The 13,519-nt window shown below is 46.0% G+C and overlaps 1 non-coding gene across 1 annotated transcript; it reads right to left on the bottom strand.

Moving 5' to 3' along the window:
- Window positions 1-2,382: 2,382 nt before the first annotated feature.
- On the bottom strand, window positions 2,383-2,489 carry LOC123455018. The gene has a single exon (XR_006633642.1). It is a non-coding gene; the product is annotated as a U6 spliceosomal RNA (small nuclear RNA).
- Between the last annotated feature and the right edge of the window lie 11,030 nt (window positions 2,490-13,519).

Here is a 13,519-nt window from a genome sequence, read left to right as displayed (position 1 = left end):
TGCCCATTCTCTCTATCTGCCTCTTTCTTTCTCTCTTTCTCTCTCTCTCTCTATCTATCTATCTATCTATCTATCTATCTCCTTCCCTCTCTTAAATTTTTTTTTTAAAAAGAATTTCTTGACTATCTGTAAGTCAAATGTGACTAGGTCTCTTAAAGCTTTCCTGCCCTTCCTCCCAGTGCTCAGAGCCCAGGGCAGCCTCAGTACTCCATCCTCAGGCTGGACCCTGGGGGCAGCAAGTCAGCAGACCTCCCATGGCCCCAGTCAGGTCGCATGATTATCCCAAGCCAATCACTGTGGCTAGGAACACAAGGTACTCTGGGACTATCACCTACCACACTCTGAGCCATCATTATAACTCCATCACTGTATCTCCATCTCCTGGAATATGGCTGTTCGTGCTAAACAGAGCCAGGCTTTGTGGTCAGGGTGGATGGAAAGCCAGCAACCCAGGTCCCATGGGGACTAGATGCAATGAGGGGTCTCCAGAGCGACATGAGAAGAATGTGAAGACCTCTCAGTTGGTGGGGTGACTCCCCAGCTGGAAGGGCACCCAGGGACAAAAGTGGGTCTTTTAAGGCACAAGAGACTCTGAATGCTTTGCCTCTGGGATAGCAACTTGGGGTGAACCCCCTCCAGGAAGTGTTGTCTCCATCTCTTCTCTGAGCCTCTGTGTCCTCAGTAGACAAGAAGTCAAAGATCGTGGCTTGATCGGGAAGGTTCTCCAGACTCCCTGAAGGCTCCGCCTGGGGCCCAGTTACTTCTGATGTCATGGTCACAAGTTGACAGAAGGTGACACGAAAAACTGAACTTCCTCAGGGTATTTTCACAAATAAGGGCTCTGTCTCAGTAAGTTATTTTATTACTGGCAAATAGCCAGATGAATGATGAGTATTTGGAACTCAATCTCTGCAGTGTCACATGGGGTTCATTAATTCTCTGGGGTGGTGGCTGTCCTGTGCATTGTGGGATGTTTCACAACACCCCAGATCCCATAGCAGAAGCCAGTAAGTAGCAGCTACTCCCTCGTTCCTTCTTTCCTTCCTCATTCCTTCTTTCCTCCCTCCTTGCCTCTCTCCCTCCAGCCCTTCCTTCTAAGTGTTTTTCCTTACCTCAAAAACATCTTCCCCAAGCACTTACGAGGCTGAGGCATGGCCAGCCTGTGCAATATATAATAATAAGACCCTTTCTTAAGGAAGCAAGAGAAAAAGCCAGGCATGGTGGCAAATGACTGGAATCCAAGACCAGCCTGGGCTACACAGCAAGTACCTAACGAACAAGCCTACATATGTGTCAAACAACAGCAGCCATCAGGATTACAAGAAGCATCTTTCCTGGCATTGACAAATTTCCCAAAGGGAAAAGCAGGAAAGTCACTCCTTCCATCAAGACCCGCGGTGGTGGCAGAGTAAAACCCAAGTGTAGATTCATGACACTGCATCAAATGGAAATTGAAATAATTCTGAGTGAGGCACATCCCACTGGGAAGCTTATCAGTGTGGTCTCCTACAGCTGGGGTTCCCATAACCTGGGGTGGAGATACTTCTGGAAGGAAACAAGTGCCAGCATCTAAACCCCCTAGAGATCTCTGGTGTGGTTGAAAATGAGAAATATTGTCTTCAAATGGCTCCCAGACAAATTCAGAAAATGGAGAAGTTGGGATGGCCGAGGCCCACAGCTCATTGGCTTCCATTTCATCAAAAGCCAAAGAGGGGCTAGAGAGGTGGCTTAGCAGTTAAGCGCTTGCCTGTGAAGCCTAAGGACCCCGGTTCGAGGCTCGGTTCCCCAGGTCCCACGTTAGCCAGATGCACAAGGGGGCGCACGCGTCTGGAGTTCGTTTGCAGAGGCTGGAAACCCTGGCGCGCCCATTCTCTCTCCCTCTATCTGTCTTTCTGTCTGTGTCTGTCGCTCTCAAATAAAAAAAAAAGCCAAAGGGGAGAGTGAGACCGTACCTCAAAAAACCAAAACACACACACACACACACACACACACACACACACACACACACACATTTGCAGAAGAGGGAGAAAGAAACTGGCGCAGCTGGGTTTCTTGCCACTGTAAATGAACTCCAGATGCATGTGCCACTTTATGCATCTGGCTTTATGTGGGTACTGGGGAACTGAACTCAGGCCATCAGGCTTTGAAAGCAAGTGCCTTGACTGCTGAGCCATCTCTCCAGTCCCCTGGCCCTGACTTTATTTTTTTTTTTTTAAGGTAGGGTCTTGCTTAGCAAAGATTGACCTGGAATTCACTATGTAGTCTCAGGTTGGCCTTGAACTCTGCCTCCCGAGTGCTGGGATTAAAGGCATGTGCCACCACGCCCTATTTACCATGTACAGTTATTTACTTATTTATTTTTAATTTTCTAATATTTATTTTAAAAATATGGAATGCTTCACGAATTTGCATGTCATCCTTGCGCAGGGGCCATGCTAATCTTCTCTGTATCGTTCCAGTTTTAGTATATGTGCTGCCAAAGCAAACACTATTTATTTATTTTTGAGGTAAGTTTTCACTCTAGTTCAGGCTGGCCTGGAATTCACTATGTAGTCTCCTGGTCTCAGGGTGGCCGTGAACTCATGGTGATCCTCCTATCTCTACCTCTGCCTCCTGAGTACTGGGATTAAAGGCTTGCACCACCATACCCAGCTCCATATTAATTTTTATTTATTTATTTGACAGAGAGAAAGAGTCAGAAAGAGAGAGAGAGAGAGAGAGAATGGGCACTCCAGGGCCTCCAGCTGCTGCAAACAAACTTTCCAGATGTGTGCGCCATCTTGTGCAGTTACAGTGCTTGCTTGCAAAGTGAAAGGACCCAGGTTTGATTCGCCAGCACCTAATTAAGACAGATGCACAAGGTGGTACATGTGTCTGCAGTTCATTTATAGTAGCTGAGGCCCCGGTGCACCCATTCTCTGTCTGCCTCTCAAATAAATAAAAATAAAAGTAACTGATTTTATTTTTTTATTAACAACTTCCATGATTGTAAACAATATCCCATGGTAATCCCCTCCCTCCCCTCCACTTTTCCCTTTGAACCTCCATTTTCCATCCTATCCCCTCCCCCTCTCAATCAGTCTCTTTTATTTTGATGTCATGATCTTTTCATCCTAATATTATGGTCTTGTGTAGGTAGTGTCAGGCACTGTGAGGTCATGGATATCAGGCCATTTTGTATCTGGGGGGAGCACGTTGTAAGGAGTCCTATACTTCTAAAAGTAATTTTTTTAATGGATGATTAAAAGAAAACAGCCAAAGGGCTGCTTGAAGCTACCTGGACACTCAAGGAAGATTCTCTAGGCTTCAAGTTATATGTTGCTTTTTACTATTCTAACTTTTGTTGTTGTTGTTGCTCACATAACTAGTACGCATGGTGTGTTGAATGTGGTGTGTTGTGTGTGGTGTATGCACGTGTTTGAGCAAATGCATTCGTAAGTACTGGGAGGCCAGAGGAGAACATCGGGTGTCCTTTCTCTATTGCTCGTTTATACATTTCCTTGATACAGAGCTGCAGTTTTCACAAGTCCAAGCAATTTCCAGTCTCTGCTCCTCACAGGATCGGGCTTGCAGAGGTGCTTGGCTACTTCTCGTTCTTTATGTGGGTCCTAGAGACTCAAACTCAGGTGGTGTGGTGGTTTGAGTCAGGTGTCTACCATAAGCATAGGTGTTCTGAATGCTAGATTCCCAGTTGATGGAGATTTGAGAATTAATGCCTCCTGGAGGGAGTGTATTGTTGGGGGCAAGCTTATGGGTATTTAGCCAATTTCCCCAGGCCAGTGTTTGGCACACTCTCCTGTTGCTATTATCTACCTGATGTGGACCAGGGGGTGATGTCCACCATCTGTTCATGCCATCATTTTCCCCTGCCATTGTGGAGCTTCCCTGTCGAGCCTGTAAGCCAAAATAAACCTGTTTTTCCCAGAAGCTGCTCTTGGTTGGGTGATTTATAACAGCAATGCAAACCTGAATGCAATAGTAAAGATGGTACTGAGGAGTGGGATTGCTGCTAGACATCTGACTGTGTGGCTCTGGCCTTTTGGAGCTGATTTTCAAGAGGAATGTGGAAGCATTTGAAGCCTTGGACTAAGAGACGCCTTGCAGTGCTGTAAGTACAGCTTGATGGACTATTCTGGTCAGAATTGAAAGACCTGAATTCAGTAAGAATGATGGACTGTGAGGTTTGGCTTATGAGGGTGAGAAAGAGCTTTGCTTGGACTAGGCTACAGGCAAGTTGTGTGAAAAGCTTGCTGTTATACCCATGTCCAGAGAAGTTGTGCAGAGTTGCTTTGCATAGAAATGAACTGGTGTAAGAAGAGGGATATAGCACAGAAAAAATGAAATCTTTGGACCTAAACTGCTGCTCATTCACCTGCAAATTGTTTGAGAGATTACAACCATTGAGATTGGGCATCTAACCTGCACTGGGGCAACAGAAAGACTATAGACTCTTTGGAAGGGGTCTGAATGCTCAAGAAGTGTCCAGTTTTTCAAAGTCTGCTTTATTTCCCTCTGGATTAACAAACTGGCACCCCACCTGGTATTGTGGAGTATAAGAAATGCAGGAAAGAGAGGGTCATTGAGTGTGCAACACAGTCTTGTGTTTTGGAAATGGCCATGGGCAGTGTGAAGCAGGTTTGCTGGATGCCTGCATGGAGACCCCATGGGACCATGAGGATGAACCATGGGTTGCAGTGGAAACCCGGTGGAGATGCTGGGACCATGAGGCAGCTGCTAAGGAAAACTATTGGCCCCGGATGAAGTCTTCTAGGACTGTGAGTAGCCTAGCTGGAGGGGCAGAATTGGAACTCCAATTGTGGCTGGTTAGAATTATCAGACTTGGAGATTTGTCACTGGCTAGAGGTGTTGGACTTTAAGCTACAGAGTTTGATGTTTTCCCTGGTTGTTTTAAATCTTTTTTTTTTTTAATTTTTATTAACATTTTCCATGATTATAAAAAAAAAATCCCATGGTAATTCCCTCCTCCCCCCCACACACTTTCCCCTTTGAAATTCCATTCTCCATCATATTACCTCCCCATCTCAATCATTGTACTTACATATATACAATATCAACCTATTAATTACCTTCCTCCCTTCCTTTCTCTTCCCTTTATGTCTCCTTTTTAACTTACTGGCCTCTGCTACTAAGTATTTTCCTTCTCACGCAAAAGCCCAATCATCTGTAGCTAGGATCCACATATGGGAAAGAACATGTGGCGCTTGGCTTTCTGGGCCTGGGTTACCTCACTTAGTATAATCCTTTCCAGGTCCATCCATTTTTCTGCAAATTTCATAACTTCATTTTTCTTTACCGTTGAGTAGAACTCCATTGTATAAATGTGCCACATCTTCATTATCCACTCATCAGTTCAGGGACATCTAGGCTGGTTCCATTTCCCAGCTATTATAAATTGAGCAGCAATAAACATGGTTGAGCACGTACTTCTAAGGAAATGAGATGATTCCTTCGGATATATGCCTAGGAGTGCTATAGCTGGGTCATATGGCAGATCAATCTCTAGCTGTTTTAGGAACCTCCACACTGATTTCCACAATGGCTGGACCAGATTGCATTCCCACCAGCAGTGCAGAAGGGTTCCTCTTTTTCCACATCCCCGCCAACATTTATAATCATTTGTTTTCATGATGGTGGCCAATCTGACAGGAGTGAGATGGAATCTCAATGTAGTTTCAATCTGCATTTCCCTGATGACTAGTGACGTAGAACATTTTTTAGATGCTCATATGCCATTCGTATTTCTTCCTTTAAGAATGCTCTATTTATCTCCATAGCCCATTTTTTGATTGGCTTGTTTGATTCCTTATTATTTAACTTTTTGAGTTCTTTGTATATCCTAGATATTAATCCTCTATCAGATATATAGCTGGCGAAGATTTTTTCCCATTCTGTAGGTTGCCTCTTTGCTTTTTTCACTGTGTCCTTTGCAGTGCAAAATCTTTGTAATTTCATGAGGTCCCAGTGATTGATCTGTGGTTTTATTGCCTGAGCAATTGGGGTTGTATTCAGAAAGTCTTTGCCAAGACCAATATGCTGAAGAGTTTCCCCTACTTTTTCCTCTAGCAGTTTCAGAGTTTCAGGTCTGATGTTAAGGTCTTTAATCCATTTGGACTTAATTCTTGTGCATGGCAAGAGAGAAGAATCTATTTTCATCCTTCTACAGGTATATATCCAGTTTTCCCAATACCATTTGCTGAAGAGGCTGTCTTTTCTCCAATGAGTATTTTGGGCATTTTTATCGAATATCAGGTGGCTATAGCTACTTGGGCTTACATCTGGGTCCTCTATTCTGTTCCACTGATATACATGTCTGTTTTTGTGCCAGTACCATGCTGTTTTTGTTACTATGGCTCTGTAGTATAGGTTAAAATCAGGTATGGTGATACCACCAGCCTTATTTTTGTTGCTCAGTATTATTTTAGATATTTGAGGTTTTTTTGTGATTCCAAATGAATTTTTGGTGTTTTAAATCTTGTATTGGCTGAATATTTCTTTGCTATGCCCAATGCCATCTTTTGCAGTGTGAATGTTTCTTCTGTGTCATTATGGGTTTTGGGGGGATTTTCTTTTGTTATAATGGCTCAGTTAAAAGATCTTGGACTATGGGGATGTATGAACATCATTGGCATTGATAAAAACTATGGGGACTTTTAAAGTTGGATGAATGCATTACATTTTACATCATGCATGGTTATCAGTTTATGGGGGCCAGGGCAGAATGTGGTGGTTTGATTCAGGTGTCCCCCATAAACTTAGGTTTTCTGAATGCTAGGTTCCCAGCTCATAGAGATTGGGGAACTAACACCTTCTGGAAGGAGTATATGGTTGGGGGTGGGTTTATGGATATTATAGCCAGTTTCCTCTTGCCAGTGTTTGGCACACTCTCCTGTTCCTGTGGTCCACCTGATGTTGGCCAGGGTTGATGTCCACCCTCTGCTCATGACATCATTTTACCTGCCATCATTTAGCTTCCCCCTTGAACCTGTAAGCCAAAATAAACCCCCTTTTTCCCCACAAGCTGCTCTTGGTTGGGTGGTTTCTACCAGCAATGCGAACCTGACTGCAACAGGTGGAATCAGGACCTCTCAGGCCTTTAAGCTCACGGCAAGCACTCTTACTCACTAAGCCATCTCCCCACGTCCTCGCCCCTTTGTGGCATGTGTCTACAGTGTGTGTGCATGTCTTCCTAGGTCACTCTCCACTAGACTTTTTTTTAAGGGATTGGGGGATTTTTGAGGTAGAGTCTCACTCTAGTCCGGGCTGACCTGGAATTCACTACGTAGTCTCAGGGTGATCCTTGAACTCATGGTGATCCTCCTATCTCTGCCTCCCAAGTGCTGGGATTAAAGGCTTTTTGAGACAGGGTCTGTCATGATGAGATCCTGGAGCTCAGCAATTAGGTGAGACTAGTAGCCAGCAAGTGCCAGGGATCCTCCTGCCTCTACCTCCCTAGCTCCGGGATTTCAGGCACATGCCTCCATGCCCAGGTTTCATAGGTCCTGGGTGCCCCAAATCAGGTGCCACGGGCTGGGAGATGACTCAGTGGTTAAAGGTGCTTGCTTGCTTCCAAAGTCGGGTCCTCGTGCTTATACAACAAGCACTGTACTCGCTGAGCCATCTCCCCAGCCCCTCTACTGTCCTTCGTAAGTCCCACCTCTCCAGCCCTTAAGTCATAAAAAGAAAGCCATCAGCCAGGCTGTAGTGGGTGGAAGGAAAGGAAGGGAAGGCTGGCTGTCAAACCTCCCAGACAGGGCCATTTTCGTGGCTCTGTGTCCTGGGTATTCGTGAGTGGTGGGAATTCAGCTGGATCCCTCTCTGGGATTAACACATTATTATTTGATCTAATAAACCTACGTTTTCATCTTGTCCTGGTCCTTCCTCCTCTCTGAACTCAACTTTCCCATCTGTCAAATGGGGACAGTGGCACGGCCCCAGTGAAAACCAGCCGTGAAGGTCACGAAGGGTAATTCACAACCTGGTTTCAGCTGTGCCCAGGAACCCCAGGAATCACATAGCCATGGTTACAGTCGCTCCAGGCCTCATTCCAAGCAAGTTACCCATGGGTCCGAGACCATGACTCTGAGCTCCCAGAAACTTTGAAGCTCTCATTGTTTATTATTTTTGTGCCTTCCATCTGTTTTCTGGGAGTTAGTTCAGGGCAGCAGCAGATGGGGGACTTCACCCTGTGGACAGTTGGCAGAGCTGAAAGGGGGCATCCCCAGGACTATAGAGAGAAAGGACAAGGTTGCTGGCATGGGCACCCTGTTGAGCTCCACAAGAGGAGGACAGCAAATGGATCCCCACAGGGGCCTCGGAACTCACAGGAACCTGCAGGCCCAGTGCTGCCAAGCTATGGGTGTCTGGATGCAGCATGTGGGCACCACAGTCTACCGTTGCAGGATGCTGAGAGAGGAGGGTCCTCTGGGCTCAGATACGCTGGACTCAGGTGGGATGGCTAAGGCTCTTGAATTTGAGTTTATAAACCAAAGAAGAACTAAGGAATGCAGACAAGGAGATGAAGTGGGCAAAAGTAAACTTTATTAAGAAATATATAGAGCTGGAGAGATTGCTCAGTGGTTAAGAAGCTTGCCTGCAAAGCCTAACAACCCCTGTTCAGTTCCCCTGTACCCACATAAAGCCAGATGCACAAAATGGCACATGAATCTGGAGTCTTTTGCAGTGGCTGGAGGCCCTGGTGCACCTGTTCTCTCTGTCTCTCTTCTATCTCTGCTTGCAAATAAATAATTTTTTTAAAAGAAATATATATGAATAAAAAACTCCATAGAGTAGGAGCATTTCCCATAAGAAAGAGAGAGGGACTGGCCAGATTCGGGGCTTGGAGCCGAGAATAAAAGCCTGAACGTGTCAGGGCAAGCCAATTTAAGATTTCTGCTGGAATCCAAACAAGATAAAGAAAGGAAGAAACAGGAAAAGTTAATCTTTTGGAGTTAGAAGTCAAGCAGTGAGGGCCAGGGAGGGGCTTCTGTAAGTTTAAGCATATGATCTCCCTTAAGGGTTAACCATCCCCCCACCTCTTCAGCGCAGGTGAGTGACTGACAGGCTCCCAGGACCAGAGGACTTTGTTTCTCTGGTTCTTCTCTTTGTAATGTCACCAGGACAAAAGGTTATAGGAGGTGGGGGGTGGAGGGGGGTCTTCATTCAGTGACCTTTAGGCCTTCTAGGACACTGTCTCAGCAGCTGAATCCCACCAGGTTCTGCAGGGTGAGAGGCTCTGACTGGAGGGCCCTAGCCTATTTCCTGAGGGGGGAGGGTGTGTGTGACCTCACACACCTCCAGGCATTGTGGGAGGTTTCCAGTTGACTCAAAAAAAAGGGTCTCCACCAGCCAATCAGCCAGTCATAGGGAGGACAAGACACACAGTCTTGGGGTGGTGACAGCCTGAGGTGATCTCATGAGTAGCATGCTGTCTGCAAGTGTGGACTGAGGCCCTGGACTATTGACCCCAAGAGCCTTCAAGGATGGACTGAATACTGAGCCCACCAGGAGCTCCTTCCTTCACTTCAACCTCTCTGAGGTCTCCCCCATCCTGGAGAGGTACTTCCCACTGCCCTGCCTCAAGCTGATCTCCCTGCTGGCTCTCCTGGTCTATTATTTAAAGCATTCATCCCACCCATCCCCCAAACCAAGCCTTTGGAACCTCTGAAGCCAAGAGCCCACACCCCTCCCCTGAGTTTCTGCTGACTCATCCCCTCCCCAGGCACTAAGTACAAACTGCACTGCTGGCCGAGGGAGGAGGGGACCTGGCAGAAAGAACCTCCAGGATGAAAAACACATCAAAAGTCATGTCCGAAGCCGGGCGTGGTGGCGCACACCTTTAATCCCAGCACTTGGGAGGCAGAGGTAGGAGGATCACTGAGAGTTCAAGGCCACCCTGAGACTACGTAGTTAATTCCAGGTCAGCCTGGACCAGAGTGAGACCCAGCCTCAAAAAACAAAAACAAAAAGTCATGTCCACCACACACTCCTATTGTTACATCAAAACTTCACAAATGAGTGTTGAAACAGCATGAGACACGCCTGTGGGAATGTGTCTCCAGAGGGAAATAATCTCTCAGGAGACGACACTAGAAGGGACAGAGATAAAACATGGGCTCTGCCTCATGTCCCCTTTCATGAGAAAAGGTAACTTCCTAGCTGCCCATGGGTACCCACTATCCTGATTTCTAACACTACAGATTCAGGCTGCTTGCTTTAAACTTGATATAAATGGGCATTTTAGTTACTTTTCTCGTTGCTGTGGGGGGAAAACACCTAAGTATAGCAATTTAATGCAGGAAAGGTTTATTTTTGGCTCACAGCCTGAGGGAATGGTCCATCATGGCAGGGAAGGCATGGTGGCGGGAATATGAGGCAGCTGGTCTCGTATGTCCATAGTGGGGAAGCAGAGATGAGTGCTGGTGCTCGGCCCACTTTCTCCTTCTTCTCTTTTTATTCCGTCCAAGATGCCACATCATAGGGTGGTGCTGCCCACATTCAGGGCAGATCTTCTCTCCTCAGTTAAACCTCTCAGGAGATATCCTTGAAGACACACCCAGAGGTTTGTCTCTGAAATCTAGTCATGTTGATAATGAAGACTGTGTCATTGCATTGTGTTCTGCTATAGAATTGGATGTGAGGTGACCCCCCACCACACACACACACACACACAGATCCATATGTTAAAGGTTTAATCTCTAGTTTGGCATGGTTGGGAGGTGGTAGCCCCTTTGAGAGATGCAACCTATTGGGAAGAAACCGGAACATTGGGGATCTGTTCTTGAAGGGCGTATTAGGAAACCCAGCCCCTGTCTTCCTCTCTTTCTCTTCCTGGCTGTCATGAACTGACCAGCTTCCTCCATCATATGCTCTGCTATGATGTCCTACCTCGCTACAGGCTCAGAGTAACAGGGCAGATCGACCATAGATTGAACTCTCCAAAACTGTGAGCCAAAATAAGCATTCCCCTTCGTAAGTCAATTACCTTAGATATTTTGTTACAGTAATATAAAGCTGACCGGTACATGTCTCAAGACATCAAACTATCACAGGAGGTGGTGGAAGAGACCCAAAGACCTGCTTTGACTGGGGTGGGACTGTTATGTGGGGGGCATATGTTGGGAGTTCAGTAAAGTCCTTAACCTCCAAACCCTGAGTTTGTGTTTGTATTTAACAAAAGAATTGGGCAAACCAAACTAAAAAGGATAATTATTAAATTATTCTATTTATGTAGGGGAGTATAAAACCAAAGGAGTGAAATGGATAACGAAGGTGGTCTGAGAGCCTATGTGATGGTCCGGGGAAAACCATGTAAAAAGACTTAGAGAGGAAAGAAAAGAAAATGCAGAGAGCTCCTGCCATGTGGAGGGAAGAAGGGGTGGAGAAGAGTTAGGAGGGTCCTTGAGGGAGACTTACCAGAGCCTGGAGGTTCAGGAGTGATGAAGTGGCAGCCAAAAGAACCTTTGTCCCTAGTAATGGTCTATTTATCCCTTTACAATGGTTCACTCTCCCTTCAGGCTCAGGTGAGACTGAAAGACAGCTGATTGGTCTGCACTGGGGGCTGGGCTTAACAAACCGCAATGTGAGGATCAAATTGAAATCCTCCTTGGGAATGGCTCAGGCTGTTCTAGGGAACAGATAAGGAGAAACCAGATTTTTTTCTGACAATGTGAAGACTGCAAGGATAGGCCCAAAGACATTCCTTCTTTTTACTTTCAGGGGCCCAGTCCCCCTAACTGCCTCAGGACAAGCTTCTTGATGCTGAGACCAAGCCAGTCTTCCTAGCCCAGGTACTTTGGCCTTCTTCCTTCAAAGAGTGACCATCTGTAGCCTTCACCCTGTGGAAAGTCACTTTGTCTAGTTATAATGGGGCCATGACAGAAATCACAGCCATTTTGAAGGGTCATACCTTCCACAGGAAGGCTCTTAGCCAGGTCTCCTCTTCAGGATGTGGCTCAGCCACAGGCAGCCACGCTGGCCATGGTCCATGGTCTCACTGGAGCAAACAGGTAGCCTCAAACAGCAGCAGGAAGGAGCTTTAACATCAGCCAGGCACAGAGCCCCACATCTTCACTCACAGGGGGCATCCAGCCCACAGCTTTCCAGACCCACACCTCCTCCTTTCAACACACGCATTTTCAAGATCTGGGTGTCGGAAGAGGCTGAATGCAATGGACCCACCATTACCAAGACTGGTGTGTGTGTGTGTGTGTGTGTGTGTGTGTGTGTGTCTGTATCTCCCTCTCTCTCTCCCTCTCTCTCTCTCTCTCTCTCTCTCTCTCTCTCTCCATATATATATATATATATATATATATATATATATATATATATATAAACACTTTATTTTTATTTATTTGGGAGAGAATGGGCATGCCAGGGCCTCCAGCCATTGCAAACAAACTCCAGATGCATGTGCCCCCTTGTGCATCTGGCTTATGTGAGTCCTAGAGAGTCGAACTGGCTTTGCAGGTAAATGCCTTAACTGCTAAGTCTTCTCTCTAGTCCCAAGCCTGGGATCTTTATCAGAGGGTGTACCTGGGTACAGAGCAAGCCTTGGATTTTCTTTGCTGAAATTATTGCAGTGAGTAACACTGGTCCTTGTATCCCCACAGCTGTTGCCTGATGCTGCCAGAAGATCAAACCACAAATAGATGGTTGGCCGTAGGATGTTTCATAACCCCTCAGAGTCCATCTCCCCAGCCACCAAATAGAAAAGAAGATAGTTTCCTTCCTATACAATACAAGTCCCTCCTACCAGATTCAAGAGCTGTCTGAAAGTAAGGGCTGGGTCTCATTTACCTTCTACAGGACTCAGTAGAGGGACCTATCAGTAACAACAATAATCATGCAATATCCTCTATTGAGGATCTATTCTGTACCAGCAACCCTACTAATGACTGGTCATAGATATCTCTTGTTTCACCCTTACAACTTTGTCTTATAGGGTTCCAGCCCCATTGTAAAGATGAGGAAACTGAGGTTCCAAAGGAGAAATGTGAACCTACTCAAACTTTAACATTTGATCCTAGCTCACTTTTTCTTCCTTTTCTCTCCTCCTGGCTAGCTCCTTTTGCCTTCTAGCAAAGAAAAAAAAAAAAAATTGAATACAACCTGGCCTGTGAAAGGACATTCCAGGGCTAGGGATAAGAGGGACTAATCAGATAACATAGATAACATGAAAGTTAAATAGACTGTTAGGGGAAGGCTCATATGAGTAATCCTATCTCAGCCTGTGGCTTCTCAGTCCTGTCGCCCCACCTACCTCATCAAAGAACTGGAGTTCTCATCCATCAATCTCTCTCAGGTGTGGGTGGATCCCTTCTCTAGGCCTGGGCCCATTCTACTGGAGCTCTGATTCCAAATATTTCATTTGTGCTCATAGATGGGGCTGCAGAGATGGCTTAGCAGTTAAGGCACTTGCCTAGAAAGCCTAAGGACCCATGATTGACTCTCCAGATCCTATGTATGCCAGACACACAGAGGTGAGATAAGTGCAAGGTCG

This window comes from Jaculus jaculus, chromosome 14 (genome assembly GCF_020740685.1).
Source record: "Jaculus jaculus isolate mJacJac1 chromosome 14, mJacJac1.mat.Y.cur, whole genome shotgun sequence".
In the NCBI taxonomy this organism is placed as follows: Eukaryota; Metazoa; Chordata; class Mammalia; order Rodentia; family Dipodidae; genus Jaculus; species Jaculus jaculus.
This window is presented reverse-complemented; position numbering and strand designations above follow the sequence as displayed.